Source organism: Oryx dammah, unplaced genomic scaffold (assembly GCF_014754425.2).
Source record: "Oryx dammah isolate SB20612 unplaced genomic scaffold, SCBI_Odam_1.1 HiC_scaffold_1, whole genome shotgun sequence".
Classification (NCBI taxonomy): Eukaryota; Metazoa; Chordata; class Mammalia; order Artiodactyla; family Bovidae; genus Oryx; species Oryx dammah.
The window spans coordinates 69,144,358-69,167,350 of record NW_024070185.1 but is presented as its reverse complement, the minus strand read 5'-3'; the positions used below and the strand labels follow the sequence as shown (position 1 = coordinate 69,167,350).

Sequence of the window (22,993 nt, the reverse complement as noted above, 5' to 3'; positions counted from 1 at the left end):
AATGTTTCCTACATCCCAGGGATCCCTCATGCTGCCTTTTTTGAAATACACCCATCTCCCTCCTGGCCCTTTCATGTACCATCCACCAGACCTGAGAATTGCTTCATTGTTCAGGGTGAGGAGGAGGACTGTGAGCTCACAGGACTTGGGGTGGGCTGTGAGTCAGGGTGCCAAGTTTGGGGCTTGCTACGTACAGATAGTCAAAGCTATGGTTTTCCCAGTGTATGGTTTTTCACGTATGGATGTGGTAGTTGGACCATAAAGAAGGCTGAGAGCTGAAGAACTGATGCTTTTGAGTTGTGGTGCTGGAGAAGATTCTTGAGAATCTCTTGGGCAGCAGCAAGATCAAACTAGTCAATCCTAAAGGAAATCAACCCTGAATGTTCATGGGACTGATAGTAAAGCTGAAGCTCCAATACTTTGGCCACCTGATGCAAAGAGCCGACTCATTGGAAAAGACTCTAATGCTGGGAAAGATTGAGGGCAAGAGGAGAAGAGGGCAGCAGAGGATGAGGTGCTTGCATGACATCACCGACTCATTAGACATGAGTTTGAGCAAACTCCAGGAGATGGGGAAGGACAGGGAAGCCTGGCGTGCTGCAGTCCATGGGGTCGCAAAGAGTTGGACGGGACTGAGCAATCAAACAACAGGTTAGCTATGGAAGACGGAATGTCCTAGAGAACAACGGGCTTACAAACCCAGGGATGAGGAGACAAGTCTGAGCTGGAGGCTGAGATTGGGAGTCCCCACCTACCCCGGGTGAAGCTTAGAGTTTACTGGGGAGGCAGAGGAGTGGGAAGAGGGAACAGAGGAAGAACCAAGAAGAGGAGCCCCCTCCTTAATGTAAATCCCTGTTTTGGGTTTCTGCCTACGGCCAAAGGCCCACAGATTGGGTATCTTGTTTTCCAGCGGCTACCTCCTGCCTCGGCCAAACCTGGCTCTTGCATAGGAAGCGCCAGGGAATCTCCTCAGGGCTCCCCAAGGCCACATAACCCCCTCCCTTTGTCTTCAGTGTGAGCCTCCGAGCCAGGCAAGGAACGTCCTTCTGCGCCATAGACATCCTTAGCTGCGTCGGGTTCAGGCTCCTGACCGCATTGCTAAACCCGGCCCTGCACTGTGGAAGGACCTTAACGATAACCGAATCCAAAGCCTTTAATTTACAAAAGAGAGAAGGGATTCTCAGAGGAGAGAGGCGATCTGCCGGAAGAAAGGGGGCTGTGCGTAGTCACCTCCAGAAACTGCTTTGCCCATCAGGAAAACCCCAGGAGAGGTAGATGAATGTTTCTGAACTCTCAATCATCAGTTTTCATTGAGCATCTATTAGGTACCAGGCAGCGCTAGACTCTCTGCATACGGGGAGGGATTCGGCGCGGACTCTACTGGGGACGGATAAAGACACCGAAGGGTTAAATTCCAGGAGTTCTGCGTGGGGGCAGGGGCGGGAGGGGGGAGTGTAGAGGAATCTCCCGGAGGAAAAGCCCGCTCCCCAGCTTCTCAGGCTCCGGAAACCTGGGCGAGAATAGTCTAGGAAGGGCTGCCCCGTTGGCGCGGAGCCTCCTCAGCACAGCCCCTCTGGCCCCGGGAGCGGTCGCTCTCGAATTACAACAAAAGGGGCCGGAGGCCGGGCCTGCTGCGGTGGCCGCCTTCAGGGAAGGGGGTGGGTCCGGGGAGGGATTTGCTGTCCGCGCTGGTTAAAAGTACCGGGAAAAGGGTCCAGGAGCCACTCCAGCCCACGGCTTCCTAAACTTGGGAGTTCGCTTTCTTCAACCACCGGAGAAGTCGTCGGCTCGCCCCCATCTGCTCGGGAAAGGGGCTCCGCGGCGACGGGCGCAGAGAGGAGCCACCAGTGGAGAGCCCGGCCCAGCGGAGCAGTGCGCACCACTTCTGCCAAGTAAGCGCGCTGCCTGAGCCTCCCCCTCCCCGGGGCGGTTCGCGGGAAAGCAGAGGTCTGGGTGGGGTCTTCAGGATCCGCTCCCCACGGGCCGCCTCTCAGCAGTGCGTGGAGCTCCTGAGACCTACGAGGGGGGCACACAGAGAGAAAGCTTGTTGCTCGGAGAAGCGAGGACTTGCAGGCTAACGGGACCCACCCAGTCCCACCTCGCCTGAAGCCGGTTAGCCCATGCAGCAGGCGCGCCCCCGGAAGCTGGCCGCTAGGTCCGTGGCTCGCCAGGGGCGCCTGCAACCAGGCAGGACAGAGCCAGTCGAGACCCGGTCCGGGCTAGGTGCCTAGGAGCGCGCAGCGTAGGGCCACGACACTGAGGGCTGCGCTGGTGCCTGGAATTCTGGCTTTTGAGGATGTGGAGCGCGCAGGGGACTGGGGGCGCACTGGGGCGTCCCCTGAGCTGTGGCTTTGGGTATGTGGAGCACACTGGGTTGGGATGGGGGTGTGCGAAGGTCGGGGGCTAGGGCGCAGCCTGAGAGCCCTAGCGTCGAATGCCTGGAATTGGTTTTCTCGTCAGCCTGCCAGAAAGGCTAGGCTGAGCGCTGGAGTGCGCGCTGAGTCCTTTCGGCAGAGAGGACCGCTCCGTGCCCCAGGTAGCCATTCCTGGCGTGTCTGGGTTCCAGGAAACCCCTCCCGCCGTTATCACACGGAGGCTCTGGAGCGAAAAGCGCCAGCGCAGACGAACCCATGGATGGTACACGCAGGATCGCCTTGGGGCTATTCTGGTTTTATGCTGAAACTCCATCCGTCTTCAGTGCCCGCAACTTTTACGCAGGCGCTTTGGACACCTTCCTTCCCTCTACTCCCCCAACTCCTCGTCCCCCCGCCCCCCACCCCACCTCTCCCGACCGGACCCGCCAACCCCTCATCTGGAGCGCTCTGGTGTATCTGCCTGCAAGAGCAGTCGCTGTAAATCAGCGCCAGGATAGAAATGATTGGGAAAAACGGAGGAATTCCTTCCTCCTAGTCATCTCTCACCCGCCCCAGGAAAGACCACCGAAACACAGCGGGGGTGGGGCGAGGGGAGGCGGTTGAACACCACCCGGGAGGGCGCTGAACTTCTCCAGGCAAGGAAGCCTCAAGTCCGCGTGAGAAGAGAGATAAGAATGAGAGTCAGAAACACGCCCCACGTTAATTTCGTCCACTGAAATCTTGGAACTGCGGAGATCTTCAAATAGGTCCAGTGGATTTTTTTCTGTGCAAGAGAAAAGTGCTGAAGCTCAAGGCTACACACTGGGTTAGTGGATGTGGAGACTTGAATCCAAAATCCCCACTCCAGGCTCCTCGCCTACCTCACGCTAGCCGGTCTGTCCGGGACCCTAAAAGACCATTTGTCACCCTTGGTGGAATTACTTAGTTATTTATGGTGCATTATGTACTTAATGGTCAGGGCTGGGGCTTAGGACGGAGACGAAGTGCTCACTTCCCTGGTCAGTTTCCAGATGAACGACGGACCCCCCTGGACTCTTCCTTAGCTAAGTTGTTCCTTTCCCTCTGTCTTTTGTTCTCTTCCCCTTCCTGGTGCCTAGAATCCATCTCTGGACTAGCCCTCAAATCCATAGTAAATCGGGCTTCCCCGGTGGCTCAGCGGTAAAGCATTTTCCTGCAATGCAAGAGTGGCAGGAGAAGTGAGCTTGATCCCTCTGTTGGGAAGATCCCCTGGAGGAGGGCATGGCAACCCACTCCAGTACTCTTGCCTGGTGAATCCCATGGTGCATGTGTGCACATGCGCACCAGCATTTTTCTGTCTCTGATTTTTGTATTAAAAAAGTGATTTGGTCCAAGGCCATTTAGTCGTTAAGTGGCAGAGTTGAATAGGAAACTTAGGTCTGAAGAGGAAGCATCCCCTTGTTGTTACAGTCGGCTGACATCTTGTTGCATGGCAGATGGGAAATTCTGTGGAGATGTTTTCATATGTCTCCTGTACTGCTGGCCTCTCCACCTGGCCTCTACTGGCCTTTTCCTAAGTTTTGCCCTCTGACAGCTGTAGGACCACTGTACAAGGGCCTTGTACATGAGACAGATTTTCTGTGCTTTGGGAGGTGACCATTAGTGAAGCTGTCTAGTATCCTAGAACATTCTACACTGTTTATTTAAAAATCATGTTTTTATTCTGAAAAATTCCAAATATAGACAATAATAAGGAAAAGGCCCCCATATACTTCTCACTCAGCTTCGACAGTTATCCACATTTTGCCATACTTCCTTGTCTATCCCTTTCCAATTTCTATTTCACAGAAGTATTTTTTAAAGATTTATTTTTATTTATTTGGCTGTGCCAGGTCTTAGTTGCAACGTAGAAACTCTTAATTAGGGCTTCTCAAGTGGCCTTAGTGGTAAAGAACCTGCCTGCCAGTGCAGACGATGTAAAAGACATGGGTCAATTCCTGGGTCAGGAAGAGCATAGCAATCCACTCCAGTATTCTTGCCTGGAGAATCCCATGGACAGAGGAGCCTGGCAGGCTACAGTCCATGGGGTCACAAATAGACATGACTGAAACAACTTAACACGCACTCCTGAATGCATAAATGAAGCATGTAGGATCTAATTCCCTGACCAGGGACCGAACCTAGGCCCCCTACTTTGGGAGCATGGAGTCTTAGCCACTGGACCACCAGGGAAGTCCATAGTGGAAGTATTTTAAAGCAAATCTCAGACATAAAATCCTGTCATCCCTGTGCATTTCAGTGTGACCTCTAAAAATATTAAATAACCAAAATAGGTAAGAATAATTCATTGATATCATCTAATACCCAGTCCATCTAGTCTAGTCAAGGCTATGGTTTTTCCTGTGATCATGTATGGATGTGAGAGTTGGACTGTGAAGAAGGCTGAGTGCCGAAGAATTGATGCTTTTGAACTGTGGTGTTGGAGAAGACTCTTGAGAGTCCCTTGGACTGCAAGGAGATCCAACCAGTCCATTCTGAAGGAGATCAGCCCTGGGATTTCTTTGGAAGGAATGATGCTAAAGCTGAAACTCCAGTACTTTGGCCACCTCATGTGAAGAGTTGACTCATTGGAAAAGACTCTGATGCTGGGAGGGATTGGGGGCAGGAGGAAAAGGGGATGGCAGAGGATGAGATGGCTGGATGGCATCACTGCCTCGATGGATGTGAGTCTGAGTGAACTCCGGGAGTTGGTGATGGACAGGGAGGCCTGGCGTGCTGCGATTCATGGGGTCACAAAGAGTCAGACACGACTGAGCGACTGAACTGAACTGAATACCCAGTCCATGTTCAATTTTCCCCCTAATTTCCACCCAAATGTCTTTTTACAGTTGATCTATGTTCTGTTGATTTCTATGATTTATGTTCAAATTGTATATTATTCTTTTTAAACCACTTTTCTACCCCCTGTGTTATTTGATTCACACAACTGCCCACTAAAGAATGAGGTGGGTTTTGTTTAATTCATTTTACAGTTGAGTGAGCTGGTCAACAGATAAGCTGTCCCGATGGCACAGTTGGTAACTGGCAGAGCCAAGACCTGACCCAGCCTCCTCCTTCCTGGGCAGCGGTGGTTCTGTTTCTCTGTGCTGCCCGTGGAATATCAGCTGTTCTCTGACTCATTTATCCTGGCTCTCGCTTCATCCTGAGCTTATCACTTTCTATTCACCTGGTATCAGAAATCCCAGTGTAAATATTTCATATTTGGCCATTTGGTGCTGGAGATAAACCAACGGCAAAGTCAGGAAGCCTGGGCTTATTTTCCAGCTTATGGGAAAGCAACTCACCTCTGGAGAACTCAGGGTGGCCCCCTCTGAATTAAGAGCCATCATCCTTCCCCTTCTCAGGCTCCTAGTTCCGAAAGCAAGATGAGTGAAATGACTGGAGCTGCAATTCCTGGAAGAGATAAACAGCCCAGGAAGAAATTTCACTGAGAACAATTACCTCTCACTGATCATTGCCCAATTATTTTGGCCGCTGGTGTCTTTAGCTGGAGATGGCTAAATTCTATGGCAACAAAGAGGCTCCCCTCTGAAGTCCTTCATTTATGGACAACTTTGTTTATTTTGCCATTGTCTGATGAGGCTAGAGGACACCAGAACTTTGTACTTTTAGCATTTTCACTACTTGTGTTTATTTGCTTTGGAAAGGGGTAACAGCGAAGTCATGTTTACATCTAATTAATGAGATTCATGAGTTGTAATGCTCCCTCCTTGGCTGGCTGTGTGGGAAAATGGGATCTCTTATTTCTTGATGCCTAGATTTTCTGCTGTCATATTCTTTGCCCTGAAATAGACATCAAATGAATAGACCTTCCACAAAATAGCCCATTAGGGACCGAGAAACTGGTTGCTCCAGTCCTGTTATTCAACATAGGAGCTCCAAAGGGACAGAGCATTACCTTTTAAGCATGCTGTCTTCTGGCAGCTATGAATTCTCTTCCCTGTCAGCTAACAGACTGTCTCTCTAGGGACAGTAAGATTTCTAGGTGATTCCTTGTCAGCAGCTGCTGTAGCTTTCTTCCTTTTACAGTTTTGGGAGCTTTAGGAGGTACAGGTTTCCTCTCCTGGGGCTGCTTGAGTTTAGGACAGTTTGCAATGACTATCGTTCATCTCCCTCTTGGAGAAGGGCATTATGATCAGTCTGCTTAGGAGTGTCACACAGACCCATCTGGACCCCGGGGGTCCTGAGGCCTTGGATGAAGTAGCTGCAGCCTGTCCTGCTCCAGACCCAGAGAGCCAGCAGGACTAACAATCATGAGCCAGCAAAGGGAGAGCCAAGTGGATACCCAGAGTCACAGATCCGCAGCAATGCACTACTTACCTTCTAAGTCTCTGCCCTGTCTCAGTCGAAGTGAGTCTTCATATCATCTCATCCTAGTCATTCCAGCTGTCCTTTTGCAGGAGATGCATGTGATGGGCAGGGAGCACAGTCCAGCCAGGTGTGCTGACCAGTCTTCCCCTGTCACCTGTATCAGAGACATCTTTAGGCATCAGAACCAGCCTTTCAGAACAGGTTCTTGTTCCAGGGTGATAAAGCATGATGGTGACAGTTTGGATATGATGTCTGTCTGAGAAGAATGGATAAAGAAGTGGTACATATACAAAATGGAATATGAAGTGAAGTGAAGTGAAGTCGCTCAGTTGTGTCTGACTCTTTGCGACCCCATAGACTGTAGCCTATCAGGCTCCTCCATCCATGGGATTTTCCAGGCAAGAGTGCTGGAGTCGATTGCCATTTCCTTCTCCAAGGGATCTTCCTGACCCAGGAATCGAACCTGGGTCTCCAGCATTGCAGGCAGATGCTTTACCGTCTGAGCCACCAGGGAAGCTTACATACCAATAAAAAGGAATGAAAATTCCCTTTAAAAAGGAACTTTTTACCCATAAAAATTCTGTTAGTTCTAGTGAGCTAAATGAACCTAGAACCTGTGTCAGAGAGTGAAGTAAGGCAGGAAACACACCTATGAATACATCTCTATTGTATATATTAGGGCTTCCCAAGTGGCGCTAGTGATAAAGAGCCTGCTTGTCAATGCTGGAGATAAAAGAGACACAGATTCGATCCCTGGGTTGGGAAGATCCCCTGGAGAAGGTAATGGCAATGCATTCCATTTTTCTGACCTGGAGTATCCCATGGACAGAAGAGCCTGGTTGGCTAGAGTCCATAGGGTCACAAAGAGTTGGACATGACTAAAGCAACTTGGCACTCATGCTTTGTATATTAATACATTAACATAGCAGAGGTTCCTTGCAGAAGACCCAGACTCCAGCTGTAGCCACAACATAGATTTATGTGAGAAAAATAACATGAATGAAGTCTGTTTAACAAAAAAAAGTCTGTCCAGAATTTTAAAAACTATCACTTTTCTTGACAAAAACAATATACCCAGATAAGTGTGTACAGCAAATAAGGGTATAGAGTGAGAATGAACTCAGCAGAGGTGAGGATGTAATTAGGATCACAGTTAATAAGTTCTCCTGGCCCAAGGCTTTTTGATCCATTCACTTGAAATACCTTTAATATTATATTATAACGGCTTCCCTGGTGACTCCATCAATAAAGAATACGCCTGCAATGCAGGAGACCTGGTTCAGTCCCCAGGTTGGGAAAATCCTCTGATGAAGGAAATGGCAACCCACTCAAGTATTCTTGCCTGGGAAATCCCATGGACAGAGGAACCTGGTGGGCTCTGGAGTGGAAGCCATGGAGTCCATGGAGTGGAAGAGTTGGACATGACTTAGCAACTAAACCACCATTATGTTATAATATCATACACGAGTAATGATACATTTTCTTTTTAGTTTTTTCCTGCTGGAATCTGTCAGATGAGCAGACGCAGCTGGCCTGGGGCTGACCCACGTCAGTGGTTCCCAGATGTCTTCCTTGATGCATTGCCAACACAATGCTGAGAGCATCTTCTGAGAAAATACTGCTGCTTTCCTATAAAGCTTGTGCTTTATGAGACGGAGAAGGCAATGGCACCCCAATCCAGTACTCTTGCCTGGAGAATCCCATGTACAGAGGAGCCTGGTAGGCTGCAGTCCATGGGGTCGCTAAAAGTTGGACACGACTGAGCAACTTCACTTTCACTTTTCACTTTCCTCCTTTGGAGAAGGAAATGGCAAAGCACTCCAGTGTTCTTGCCTGGAGAATCCCAGGGATGGGGGAACCTGGTGGGCTGCCATCTATGGGGTCACCCAGAGTCAGACACGACTGAAGCGACTTAGTAGCAGCAAGCTTTATGAGAAGATAACTTCTGTTGATGACTTGCAAACAGCTTACTTTTGCTCAGACAGTTTCTTTATAGTGTCTTCTTGAACTTGGATCCATTAGCTTCCCCCATCCCCAGCCCTGTCCCTGGACATGCATGTCCTGGGATAAACACAGCACAGCTTTCCAGATGCCTGCGTGACTCACAACCTAGTGAGAAAGATGTTTCTCTAAATATAAAGCTCTTCTGAAACAAACACGAATATAAATTTGAGTAAAGTACCTTTTAAAAGTACCTCTTCCAGAAGAATAGTGAATGTAAGTGAAATGGCACCAAGCCTAAGTATACAAATGGATGAGCATTTGTTTTCATTTTCATTCTGGTAAAATATACATAACATAAAACTCACCACTGTAACCATTTTTAAGTGTACCGTTCAGTGGTATTGCATACATTCACATTGTTGTACAACCATCACCACCATCTGTTCCAGAATTATTTTCATCTTCCAAAAATGAAAGTCTGTATGCATTAAACACCGACTCCTCCCTTCTCTCATCACCCTGGCAAGCACCATCCTACTTTCTGTCTCTATGATTTTAATTACTCTTTGTTGTTGTTGTTCCCTAAGTCTTGTCCAACACTTTGCGACTCCATGGACTGCAGCGTGCCAGGCTCCTCTGTCCTTCACTATCTCTTGGAGTTTGTGCAAACTCATGTCCATTGGATTAATTAATTAATTACTCTAAATACCTCATATAAATGGAATCATACACTATTTGTCTTTTTGTGACTCGCTTATTTCACTTGACACAGCTGTGGTCCCCAACCTTTTTGGCATGAGGGACCAGTTTCATGGAAGACCAATTTTCATGGTCCATTGGAGGGGAGGGATGGTTTGGGGATGACTCAAGCACATTACATTTATTGGGCAATTTATTTCATTAATATTACCTTGTGATACATAATGAAATAATTATACAACTCACCATAATGTGCAATCAGTGGGAGCTCTGAGCTAGTTTTCCTGCAACCGGAAGGTCCTGTCTGGGGGTGATGGGAGACGGTGGCAACCACTCCCCAGCAGTGCTAGCGTCACCACTTCAGCTCCACCTCAGATCATCAGACATTAGATTCTCATAAGGAGCATTTAGCCTGGATCCCTCACATGGTCAGTTCACAGTAGGATGCAGGCTTCTATGAGAATCTAATGGCGCCGCTGATCTGACAGGAGGCGGAGCTCAAGTGGTAAGGTGAGTAATGGCGAGTGACTATAAATACAGATGAAGCTTTGCTTGCTTCTCCACTACTCATCTCCTGCTCTGTTGCTGGGAGAGCAGGGGTGAAGGGGTTGAGATGGTGGACCCCTTACTTAACATATTGTCTTCAACTTTTGTCTGTGTTGTAACATGTGCCTGAATTTCCTTCCTTGTTAAGACTGAATGGAATTCCATTGTGTGTATATGCTATATTGGGTTTATCCATTCACTTGTCCACTTGGGTGGCTTCCACTTCTGGTTATCGGGAATATGCTGCTATAGGGGTTTCCCAGGTGTGCTAGTGGTAAAGAACCCGCCTGCCAATGGAGGAGGCGTAAGAGATGTGGGTTCGATTCCTGGGTCAGGAAGATTCCCCTGGAGGAAGGCATGGCAACCCACTCCAGTATTCTTGCCTGAAGAATCCTATGGACAGAGAAGCCTGGTAGGCTACAGTCCACAGGGACGCCAAAAGTTGGACCCAACTGAAGCAAAACACGCATGCTGCTATGAATGTAGGTATACAAATACCTGTCCTGGATGAAGTTTACAAGATGAACATACCCTTGTAATGACCACCTAGATCAAGAACAGGACATTACCCAGAGTGTATGGATTTAAAGATAAAGTAGGAGAAATCAGTACATTTCATGTCTGTGTGTCGCTGCTTCCACTGCACCTCATTTTGTCTACCATGAGACTGTTAAGAAGAGATGTTTGAAAACACAGTTTATAATCTGAGAGGCAGCAAGATTAGTTGTGAGATTTAAGCAACTTCTTTCCTTTAAATGTCTGCAGAAGATGATACAACATATTTGGGGTTTGCAGTTACAGCTGTATTAGGGCATCACCAGTAAACATCATTCTTCCAGGCTCTCCCTGGGTCAAGGGGGTTTGCATTCACCTGGAAAACTCCTGGGGCTTCCCTGGTGACTCAGACCGTAAAGAGTCCACCTGCAATGCAAGAGACCTGGGTTCGATCCCTGGGGTGAGAAGATCCCTTAAAGAAAGGAATGGCAATGCTCCAGTATTCTTCTGGGGCTTCTCTGGCAGCTCACACAGTAAAGAATCTGCCTGCAATGTGGCAGTGTGCTGTGGTTAGTCTCTCAGTCCGACTCTTGGCGACCCCATGGGACTGTAGCCCACCAGGCTCCTCTGTCCATGGGATTCTCCAGACAAGAATACTGGAGTGGGTTTCCAGTTCCTTCTCCAGCAATGTGGCAGACCCAGTTTCAATTCCTGGGTCGGGATAATCCTCTGGAGAAGGAACTGGCAACACACTCCAGTATTCTTGCTTGAAGAATCCCATGGACAGAGGAACTTGTGGGCTACAGTCCATGGGATCACAAAGAGTTGGACATGACTGAGAACTCCTGCTTTTTTATCACCTTCTGTTAGACCATGAGTTTTAAGCCTTGAGTGAAAAATTCTCAAGGGAAAAATTCCTGCCTTCCTTCCTCCTTCCATTCCCACCTGGTCCCCTCTTGATTTCTTTCTACATTTTTGGCTGTGCTAGATCTTCACTGCAGTGCACAGGCTTCTCTAGTTGTGGCACTCAAGCTTTGTTGCCCCGAGGACATGGGATCTTAGTTCCTCGACCAAGGATCGAATCCTCATCCCCTTTGTTGGAAGACAGATTCGTTACCCCTGTTATTAACTAAAATGATTTATGAGTGACATCCTAGTTGCCAGAGACTCTGCCAGTCTCTGTAAGAGACAAATATGAGTAAGACATGATATTTGACATGTGCATTTAAAAATAAGTCATCAGTCAAGAATGATATTCTGAATCCTGGCAGCCGACTCAATGGTGCCCACCTGATGCCAACAGCAGCCTCAGAGCAGAGCCAGAGAATGTGTGGAGTTTGGGCTTGTTGCAGCTCACAAAGAGGGTAAGATTACCTGTCAGGTGATCTGGAATTGCTCTAGCATGACTGTAACCAAATTGTAAGAATAATTTTAAAAAGCAAACTTTTGAGCTGCCTTGAATTCAGATGCACTGTCTGAGAGCACTCTGCTAACCTTGAGGTTTAGGGACCATTTTAATGATTTAAAAAGAAAAAAAGTTTGGACATCAGTGAACTCCATGAGTTCTCTAATCCTTTCCCGTGGCACTGTTAATATTCTCAAATTGATGTTCTCCAGGCTCTCAAAGCTACACCCACCTCCCCACCCCACTATCAACCCCCAATATAATCTGTTACCCCATCATCATAATGTTGCATCATGATGGTACCCTGTGTGTGCATACTAAGTCACTTCAGTTGTGTCTGACTCTGCGACCCTATGGACCATAGCCCGCCAGGCTCCTCTGTCCATGGGATTCTTTGGCAAGAATGTTCGAGTGGGTTGCCATGCTCTCCTCTAGGGGACCTTCCCCATCCAGGGATCAAACCCTCATCTCTTAGGTCTCCTGCATTGGCAGGGGGGCTCTTTACCACTAGCTCTACCTGGGAAACCCCTAGCTTCTTTTTTGCCTGGAGAGTTGCTAGTTTCCCAGCTGGCCTCCTTTCCCTTGCTCTTAACCCATGGGAAGTCATTCTTTATGCAATAGGCACAGTGATCTTTCTAGAGCAGAGGTGGGTAAACTTTTTCTCTAAGAGTCGGATACCAAATTTTTCAGACTTAACAGATCCATTCGATCTTTGTCGCAACTGGTCAACTTGGCTGTTTTCATGGGAAAGCAGCCATATAAATAAGAAATGAGAGCATGGCTGTGTTCCAAGACTTTTATTTCCAAAAACTTCACAGATTTGGCCCACACGCTGTTGTTTGCTGACTCTGCTTTTAATCACAGGTCCACCCTCCCTCACCCTCCTGCTTACATTTTGTTGGCTTCTGATCCCCAAAAGGAAAACTCAACTTGTTGGTATGACATTCAACTTTCCTCATGGTCCTCTGCTTGCTTCTCCAAGCTCACCTCTTCTACATCCCCTCACCCTACCCGCTATCCCAGCCTTTCCACTTTTCATCTTGCAATTCTGAACCCCACACGGCTGTCAGAACCCCCTGTGTTATTTCACACCTGCCTGGAATGGTCTCCCTTCCCCACCATCAACCTGTCAAAAACTCCCTCTTCCCTTCAAAACCTGCCTGGATGTCAACTGTTGAAATCTTTGCCCATTCCTCATCTCCAACTGTAATCACTGTCTTTTCAGTTCTATTTCTGTGCCTGCTTCTCTAAATATACTGTGAACTCCTTGAAAGCAGAACCCACATCAAGATTCATCTTTGAATCTCGGTGTCTAATACAATGCCTGCCAGGTAACAGATGCTTAGTAAATAGATTACTAAACTGACATGTCAGTTAAGTAGATTCTTTTTTAAAGAGTTTAATTGAGATGCAATTCACATGCTATAAAGTTCACCGATTTAAAGTGTTCAAGTCAATGGAGCTTGGCATATTCACAGATACATGCAACCATCATAAAGAGAAAACTGTATGTATTAGCCATCTCCTGTTCCTCCCATCCCCTTACTCCCACCCCTGAATAGCCACTAATCTATTTTCTGTCTCTCTATTACCAATTCTGGATATTTCATTTAAAGGATTCATATAATATACGGTATTGTGTAGCTTCTTTTAGTTCATATGATGTTTTGAAGTTTCATTCATGTAATGGCATGTATCCACACTTCATTCCTTTTTCTGACCCAATAATAATATTCCACTGTGAGAATACACCCTTATTTTGTTTATCCATTTACTGTTGATGGACATTTGGGTTGTTTCTACCTTTTGGTGATAATGAACAGCACTGTTTTAAATATTTGTGTGCAAATTTCTGTGTTAACATCTGTTTTCAATCCTCTTGGGTATATAAGTAGGAGTGGAATTGCTGGGTCATATGGTAATACTTTGTTAAACTTTCTGAGGAATTGTCAATCTATTTTCCACAGTGGCTGCACCATTTTATATCTGTACAGCAATGAGGCTGCCGGTTTCTCCACATCTTCACCAACACCTACTTTTCTCCACTTAAAAAAAATTATAGCCATCCTAGTGGGGGTGAAGTGGTACTTCACTGTGGCTTTCATTTGCATTTCCCTAATGACTAATGATATTGAGCATCTTTCCATGTGCTTGTCAGTTATTTGTATTTCTCTTCAGGGAAATGCCTAGTCAAGTCCTGGGTCCACTTTTAAGTCAGATTGCTTGTCTTTTTATTATTGAATTTTAGGAGTTTATATATCCTGGATACTAGATCTTTCTCAGATATATGATTTACAAATATTTTGTCCTATTTGTGGATTGTCTTTTCACTTTGTTGATTTTTTTTTTTTCTCAATTCACATCACATTTACTCAGTATTTATTCTGTGCTGGACACAGAGGACCTGGGGATGTATCTACCCTCCAAGGGGTTCACAGTCTTAGGAGGGAAACATGATCAATTAGTACACCCTTTTTTCTGGCCTTCCCAGATGTCACTAGTGGTAAGAGGAGACTAGAGGACTATGGTCCATAGGGTTGCAAAGAGATGTGACTCAGCACTCACGCACACCCTTTTTTCTACCCCCATTGCTGCTGCTCTGGTTCATGAAGCATCACAATAGCGTCTTTTTAAAAAAAATATTATTGGTTTATTTATGGCTGCGCTGGGTCTTTGTTGTGGCATACAGACTCCTCTGTGCTGCGTGTGGGTTTCTTCTAGCTGCGTCGAGTGTGGCTACTCTCTAGTTGTAGTGCACAGGCTTCGCATTGCAGCGGCTTCTCTTGTTGCAGAGCACAGGGTGCGTGGGCTTAGCAGCTGTGTCACAGGGGCGTAGTTGCCCCACTGCTTATGGAGTCTCAGTTCCCAGACCAGGGACCGGCAGGTAAATTCTTAACTGGACCACCAGGAAAGTCCCCTTGATAGTGTCTTTTGATGCACCGACATTAGAAATTGATCAGTTCTAAAAGTAGCCGAGAAAGTCAGCCTCCCTCAGTAAAAGCAAGAACTTGTAGCTCTCTGTGTAAATACTCTGTGGATGTCAGTTTCTTGACACAGTGCCAGCTGGCGCTGTGAGCTGAGCCTGGCCGGTTTTGGTGAGGTGGCAGTTGGTACCTGCTGCTATTGGGAGCCAGTGTTTCTATGGACAGGAGGATCCCAGATCATGGGCTCTTGACAAACTTGAGGACAGCACTCCTGCGCCCTCCCCTGAGCCACCAGACATTTCTAGACAGGCCAAAGATGTGGCCCTGGCCTCTATACCAGCTGTTTCTTCCTTCCCTGGGCCCTGGGGTCTATTTCTCATCTAATGGACTCAGGCGTGACGAAGTGACTGTTGGTTCAGGTTGCACTGCTTGGAAGGGAGCTTGACCTGGAAACTTCTGGAGACACAGAAGGTGTCTAAAGCCACAGTTGAGTCCTGATGTGACTGTCACTCCCTGAAGCGTGTGTGTGTGCGGCATGTGTGTGAAGCTACTTAGCTTCACGTGTATCCGACTCTGTGCGACCCCATGGACTGTAGCCCGCCAGGCTTCTCTGTCCATGGGCTTCTCCAAGCAAGAATACTGGAGTGGGTGGCCATGTCCTCCTCCAGGGGATTTTCCCGACCCAGGGATTGAACCTGCATCTCTTATGTCTTCTACATTGGCAGGCGGGTTCTTTAATACTAGCACCATCTGGGAAGCCCCCCAAGGCATGGGCTAAATAGAGAGGGCTTGGGGAGTATGTCACTTAAGACCTGAGCTCCTTAGCTGTTTTTAAAAAATTTTTTATTTTTGACTGCACTGAGTCTTCGTTGCTGTGTGAGGGCCTTCTCTAGTTGTGGCCAGTGGGGGCTACTCTAGTTTTGGTGGGCGGGCTTCTCCTTACAGTGGCTTCTCTTGTTGCAGAGCACGGCTCTAGGGCACTAGGGTCCAGCATTTGTGGCTCATGGCCTTACTTGCTCTGCAGCATGTCCGAATCTTCCCGGAGCAAGGATCGAACTCAAATCCCCTGCATTAGCAGGTAGATTCTTAACCACCAGACCACCGGAGAAGTCCCTCCTTAGCCATTTTGAGAGTCCATCTCTAGAAAAACTAGTTTGAGGACTTCCCTGGTGGTCCAGTGGTTACAACTCTGTGCTTCCTCTGCTGGGGGCCTGAGTTCCATCCTTGATTAGGGAACTAAAATCCCACAAGCTGTTTGGTGTGGCCAAAAAAGAAAAAAAGATTTAAAGAAAAGTTGGTGTGTACACTCCCTCCATGCCAGGACTCCCCCGACTCACCTACCCGTCACCCCAGTGGGCTCCTCTTACTCCCAGCTGTCCGAGCCCTCTCTGTCATAGTGTCTGTGCCCAGACCAGTTCTCCAGAGATTTGCATGCAGTCGCCCCATCCCCCGCTACACTTCCCCCCCTGGAAAAAAGACTTATTTGCAGTGATTGGATTACTTGCCAAATTTGCACCCTATCCTGGCCTGACCTCTGTTCTCTCTTGCCTACCTTTTACGAATCTTAATACCTCCTTCACAGTGGCACGGAAATTCAGACCACTTTGGCTACTTGACTGTTAGCTCTGAGAAAGGGTGTCTGTGTTGGAAGTTGGGGGGAGGTGGGAAGATGGTTAAAACCTATTACCCAAGTGCTGTGTTAAAAGTGTTCAGAGGGTGGGAATTCCCTGGTCTGGGTTTGATCCCTGGTTGGGGAACTAACAGCCTGCAAGCCCAAGCCTCATGGTGTGACCAAAAACAGAAATAGAAAAAAAGAGTGGTCGACGGGTGAAGTGACGGCCCTCCTAGAATTTTTCCAGGTTGTCGCTGATTTTGTAACTGTAATAGTGACCACTCATTTAGCACTGGCTCTGAGCCAGTCACTGACTGTCCTGGGCACTTGATATTTCTTACGGAACCCACTGAAACCCTGAGACCCTTCTGTATTTGCAGAAGCCAGATGTGAATCTGGGATGACTCTCAGGTGCCAGCACCATGCTCTTTGCATCACTATATGTTATACAGTGGGCTTCCCAGGTGGTGCTAGTGGTAAAGAATCCACCTGCCAATGCAGGAAACACCGGAAATGTGGGTTCGATCCCTGAGTTGGGAAGATCCCCTGGAGAAGGAAATGGCAACCCCTTTTAGTATTTTTGCCTGGAGAATCCCATGGACAGGTGAGCCTGGCAGGCTACAGTCCATGGGGTCACAAAGAGTAGGACATGACTGAACACACATGGAAAAAAAAAATTATCCTGTAGTCAAATGGCAACCCACTCCAGTATTCTTGCCTAGAGAATCCTGTGGACAGAGCAGACTGGTGGGCTGCTGTGCATAGAGTCGCACAGAGTCGGACATGACTGAAACAACTTAGCATGCTTGCATGCATTGGAGGAGGAAATGGCAACCCACTCCAGTATTCTTGCCTGGAGAATCCCGGGGATGGAGGAGCCTGGTGGGCTGCCATCTATGGGGTTGCACAGGGTCAGACACGGCTGAAGTGACGTAGCAGCAGCAGCAGCAGTCAGATCATATCTCCATTTTTTTAGGGGCTGATGGGGGGTGGCTAACTTGAATCTGATGGTCATCCCCACCTTACCCCGCTTCCTCTGCCTTCAAGCAGCAGCACTGATTTTGGATCTCCTCTGCCCCTTCGTAGGGGGAGGGAAACAATGGAAACAGAGACAGACTTTATTTTCTTGGGCTCAAAAATCACTGCAGATAGTGACTGCAGCCATGAAATTAAAAGATGCTTGCTCCAAGTAAAGCTATGACAGACCTAGACAGCATATTGAAACGCAGAGACATTACTTTGCCAGCAAAAGTCCCTCTAGTCAAAGATATGGTTTTTTCGAGTAGTCATGTATGGATGTGAGAGTTGGACCATAGAGAAGGCTGAGTGCCAAAGAATTGATGCTTCTGAACTGTGGTGTGGGAGAAGACTCTTGAGAGTCCCTTGGACTGCAAGGAGATCAAACCAGTCAATATTAAAGGAAATCAGTCCTGAATATTCATTAGAAGGACTGATGCTGAAGCTGAAGACCCGATACTTTGGCCACCTGATGGGAAGAACCAACTCATTAGAAAAGACCCTGATGATGGGACAGATTGAAGGCAGGAGGAGAAGGGGATGACAGAGGATGAGTGTTTGAATGGCATCACCAACTCAATGGACAAATTTGAGCAAACTCCAGGAGATGGTAAAAGACAGGGAAGTCTGGCATGCTGCAGTCCATGGGGTTGCAAAGAGTCAGACACAACTGAGTGAATGAACAACAGCAACTGCCCCTTCTTTATGGGCTACAATCTGTAGGGATAAGATGTGTCTCTTAGGGCTTCCCTGGTAGTCCAGTGGTTAAGAATCTGCCTGCCAATGCAGGGGACATGGGTTCGATCCCTGGTCCAGGAAGACCCCACATACCTCAGGGCAACTAAGCCTGTATGCCAGAACTACTGAACCAGTACTCTAGAGCCTGTGCTCTGCAATAAGAGAAGCCACTGCAAGGAAAAGCCCACTTGCTGCAACTAAAGAAAGCTAGCCATGAAGACCTAGCACAGCCCAAAATAAATAAATTAATTAAACGATGTGTCTCTTACAGACACTATATATTTGGCTTTCCTTTTCTGATTCCATCTGACAGTCTCCAGTGGCTCATTTTAAAGTGTTTGAAATTGTACCTTCATCCCCCCCAGGAAGCAGCCTGGTCAGAATGAGATTCCACCCAGGGCTGGAGATGGACTGTGGGGCACCCCAGTCGGTCACAACAAATTATGCCAGACAAAGGCCTCTTTCTGAAAGCGGACAGAAATTCAGCTCTGGATGCCTACCTTCTGGCCATTTCACTGGGCCCTGAACATTCCCACCCTGTGGCCAGAAATAGACAGGACGGAGGTGGACTCTTTAGCCAGGGGCCAGATGGACCAGCCCTGGCCAAGCCTGGTGTCAGAGTCTGCATTCTTGTCTGAGGTGGTTCAAAAGGGCCCCCTTGTCCCCGCCCGCTTCCCTCATTCTCTGATCGCTCACTGTCCACCCAAGACAGCCCTCCTCCATAGAGGAATGTGTTCCGTGTGGGGCCAGGAGCAGCAAGCAACCACAGCTGGGGTAGCCTCTCCGGTGCACTCTGGGCCATGAAAGAGGACCATTCATCACTTCTGCTGCTAGAGCAGGAATCTCCTGGTGAGTGTCAGGGGGAGGGTCTGATGGAGGAGACAGCCCTCACCCCACCTCTGACCCCAGATCTGAGTGCCGACGTCTGGCAGAGACATCAAGCAGAGAATTATGTCTGGGTGAAAAAAACCAGCTTAGCTCCTTGCTCTATTGTTCAGAGACACTAAGCAAGTGGCCTTTGCATCAAGGACCACTGCTCCCAACTGGGGAGCCCCATGCTTGCTGATGCAGTGCTTCCCAATGGGGACAGTGGGCCCATTACTGGGGGGCCCAGAACACAAGATGCAGAGCAAGTGCTGGGAGCAAGGAGTCATTTACCTACCATGGCTCTCAGAGAAGGTGAGGCCAATCACGCAAAGCTGGAGCCCAAGGGAGGCCAGTTGTAGAAGGTTCTGGCCCCAGATGGTCATGTTGGTAGGTAGAAGGAGTTAAGAAGATCAGTTTGTTAAGAACAGTCCTTTTTTTTGCCAACTGCACTATCCATAAATAGTGTATAATGATGTTTTCTTGTTTGGCCACACTGTGCAGAGTGTGGGATCTTAGTTCTCTGACCAGGGATGGAACCCACACCCCATGCAGGGGAACCTCAGAGTCTTAACCACTGGCCAGTCAGGGAAATCCCACGTGTAGAAGTTTGACAGTGTGTTTCCCTTCCTTATCTATGCATATCTTTGTTTTGTTGTTTAGTCACTAAATCTGCGACCCCATGGACTGTAGTCCACCAGGCTCCTCTGTCCATGGGACTCTCTAGTCAAGAATACTGGAGTGGGTTGTCATTTCCTACTCCAGGGAATCTTGCTAACCCAGGGATCAAACTCACATCTCCCTCATTGGCAGGTGGATTCTTTACTGCTGTACACCAGGGAAGGCCCACATGTCTTTGAAATAGACTAGGAAATAGTTGGCTATATTGGGTATCTTTTGACAGTCGAGGGTCAGTGGTAAGAGGCTGAGGTCTGTTGTATTATTTAAGACTGCATTGGGGAAGTCCAAAGTGACTCAACTTTTCAGAAAATACTATTGCTGCAGCAAGTTCTACAATATAGAATGCCTTTTCTCAGGTAGATGATGATGTCATTCAGACAGGATTGCTTTTAGAGGAAAAGAAACAAATATTTGAGTAGTCCCAAGGAAATCTTGAGACTCAGAGTTTTTTATTTTTTATTTTTGGAGTATGCCTTTGATGTTCCTTCCTAAGTGGAAAAATTCAGCTATCAAAAGAACAGCCTAAGAAAAGGACCCTGGAAATTCCAGTTTCACATCTCCTTTTCTTCTTGAAGCCCCTTTGGGTCCAAATTAAGTATAAGACTTTCAAATAGTCATCCATTATCAGTACAGTGCCATGCCTGGAATCATAGAAATCAGTGTTTCTAGACTTTCAGTTGCCAAAGGAGGGGGATATGGAGGAGTCATGAAGTGGGAGTTTGAGGTCATCTGATACAAACTGTTACATATAGAATGGATAAACAAGAAAGTCCTACTGTACAGCACAGGGAACTATGTTCAATATCTGGGATAAACCATAATGGAAAAGAATATTTGAAAGAATGTGTATATAACTGAGTCACGTTTCTGTACAGCAGAAGTTAACACATCGTAAATTCACTAAGCTTCAATAAAATATAAAAATCAGCATTTCTAGAACGTACTGGAAAGTTCCAGGGGTGGTATATGTTTTGGACTCCAACAGATGATGTGAGTCAACTGAAGGAGCACTGTTCACAATGAACTGAGAAACCTCAGCAGATCCAGGCTTAGAACTTTTTTCTCTCCCTCTGACCACATCCTGAGCCCCAACTCCCAGCAAGACCAGGAAGCACTGGTTGACTTCAGGCCTGTTTGACAGTCTTGTTTGTAGGCATCGAAGATGCCATTCCCATGGAATCTGGCACAATTTAGCACCTACATAGTTTACACAGCACATGTGAACACACCTTTTGTTTTAGTAACTTTTCTCTAATGTTGTGTATTCTTTGGGAAAATGTCTGTCTCTAGTTTTCAAGTATCTTCCTGCAAGAGCTGAATCCAGGAGGAACTACCTAAGCTCATCCTTGAGGGTTCCTAAATATTAATAACACTTGGGGAAATCTGAAGCACAAAATTAAATACAACCACTTACATTATACAGTTTGGTGGTGGTGGTTTAGTCCCCAAGTCGTGTCCGACTTTTTGTGACCCTGTGAACTAGCTGGCCAGGCTCCTCTGTCCATGGGATTTCCCAAGCAAGAATACTGGAGTGGGTTGCCATTTCCTTCTCCAGGGGATCTTCCCAACCCAGGGATCAAACCCAGGTCTCCTACATTGCAAGTGGTCTCCCACATTGCAGGCAAGCTCTTGCATTGCAGGTTAATTCTTTACTGACCAGGGAAAAGCATTTAGCATCAACCAAAACGGTAGTTAGCACTTGAACAACTTGAGTCAGCTCTAGCAGGAAGGGATCTTCCCTCGTGGTCCAGTGGCTAAGAATCCACCTTGCAATGCAGGGGACCTGGGATCCAGGTTCAATCCCTGTTTGGGAAACTAAGATCCCACTTGCCTTGGAGCAACTAAACCCACACACTCTGGAGCTTGTGTGCCACAACTAGAGAGTCCGTGTGCCACAACAAAGATCCCTGATGATGCAACGAAGACCTGATGCAGCCAAATAAATGTAAAAAAAAAAAAAAAAAAAAGGTTAAAAAAAAATCTATCAGGCAATACCTGTTTGAACCAAAATATTTTACCTGATTTTGGGGGACCACCTACCATGGGTCAGAAACTTAAGAAACATGATCTTTGTCTTTTGTGAGAGGCCTGAAATGACAATATTGCTTGTTTTTTTTCCTTCAAAAAGTTGCTTTTAAGTACATATTGTTTCTGTGGCTTCCCAGGAGGCATAGTGGTAAAGAATCCACCTGCCAATACAGGTGATATGAGATTCAGGTTCCATTCCTAGTTCAAGAAGATCCTCTGCAGTAGGAAATGGCAATCCACTCCAGTATTCTTCCCTGGAGAATCCCATGGACAGAAGAGCTTGGTGGGCTACAGTCCTTGGGGCTGCATAGAGTCGGACACGACTCAGTGACTGATCACACACATGCATATCATTTCCATTTTATAGATGAAATTCTGAGACTTAGAAAATCTGAGTGTGCCTGAGGTCTCAGAGCTAACGTGTGATAGAAGAGGGATTTGAACCCAGCTTTGTGTGGCTCTGCACCACTGGGCTGTGCTGCTTAGGGGCGATACGGAGGTGCTGTTATGCGCAGCCCATTCTCCACAGAGGATGAATGTGCAGGCTGCCTGAAGGGGTGGCCACATGCAGGGGGTGCTCTAGGCTCTTGGGGAAGGCGAGCTGATTCCAGCTGATGTTTATCAGGAATGTCTGGGATTTAAAGTCCTGGGTCTGTCAAGGAATTCTTTCCCCATCTCTCCCAGACACCCCCTGGGGGCTACAGGGCTTCTTGTCTGCAATGCTTAAAGTATCAACTGTGTGAACTTGTATCCTTAAATGGATTGAACTGAATGGAAGAATGTCCTCAACTACTTAGCCAACAACCCAGGGAGAGATAACTTACTACTTTCTGATAAGGCACGGTCACAGTCAATTTCTGGCTGGCTGTTATTCATGTTACTCATTTTAAATACTGAGGTCCTTGGGCACCTTGCCTTTAAAAAATTTTTAAATTTATTTTTATTTTTGGTTGTCCTGTGTCTTCGTTGCTTTGCAAAGGCTGTGTCTAATTGCGGTGAGTGGGGGCTACTCTTCCATGTGGTATGCAGGCTTCTCATTGAGATGGCTTCTCTTGTTGCGGAGCACAGGCTCAACAGTTATGGCTCGTGGGTTCTGGAGTGCTGGCTCAGTAGTTGTGGTGCTGGGGCTTAGTTGCCCTGTGGCAAGTGAAATTTTCTAGGACCGTGTCCCCTGCATTGGCAGGTGGATTCTTATCAACTGTACCACCAGGGAATCCCGGGCATCTTGCCCTGACCCCCTGACGATGACCACCTCCTCAGCCAAACTGTGTGAAGAATTAAGTCCATCTGCTGCAGTAGTTCCTGGACTTTACTCAGATGAGGTTTTAACAGGAGA

The 22,993-nt window shown here is 47.4% G+C and overlaps 1 protein-coding gene across 1 annotated transcript in view; it reads left to right on the top strand.

The window, feature by feature from the left end:
- The first annotated feature begins 1,502 nt into the window (after positions 1-1,502).
- The window catches only part of LOXL2 (lysyl oxidase like 2), a 112,809-nt gene continuing 91,318 nt past the window's right edge, over positions 1,503-22,993 (top strand). Inside the window, exon 1 of the mRNA XM_040243036.1 lies at positions 1,503-1,892. The gene's annotated coding sequence lies outside the window, so the exon portion shown is untranslated. The remainder of the gene's footprint in view (positions 1,893-22,993) is intronic.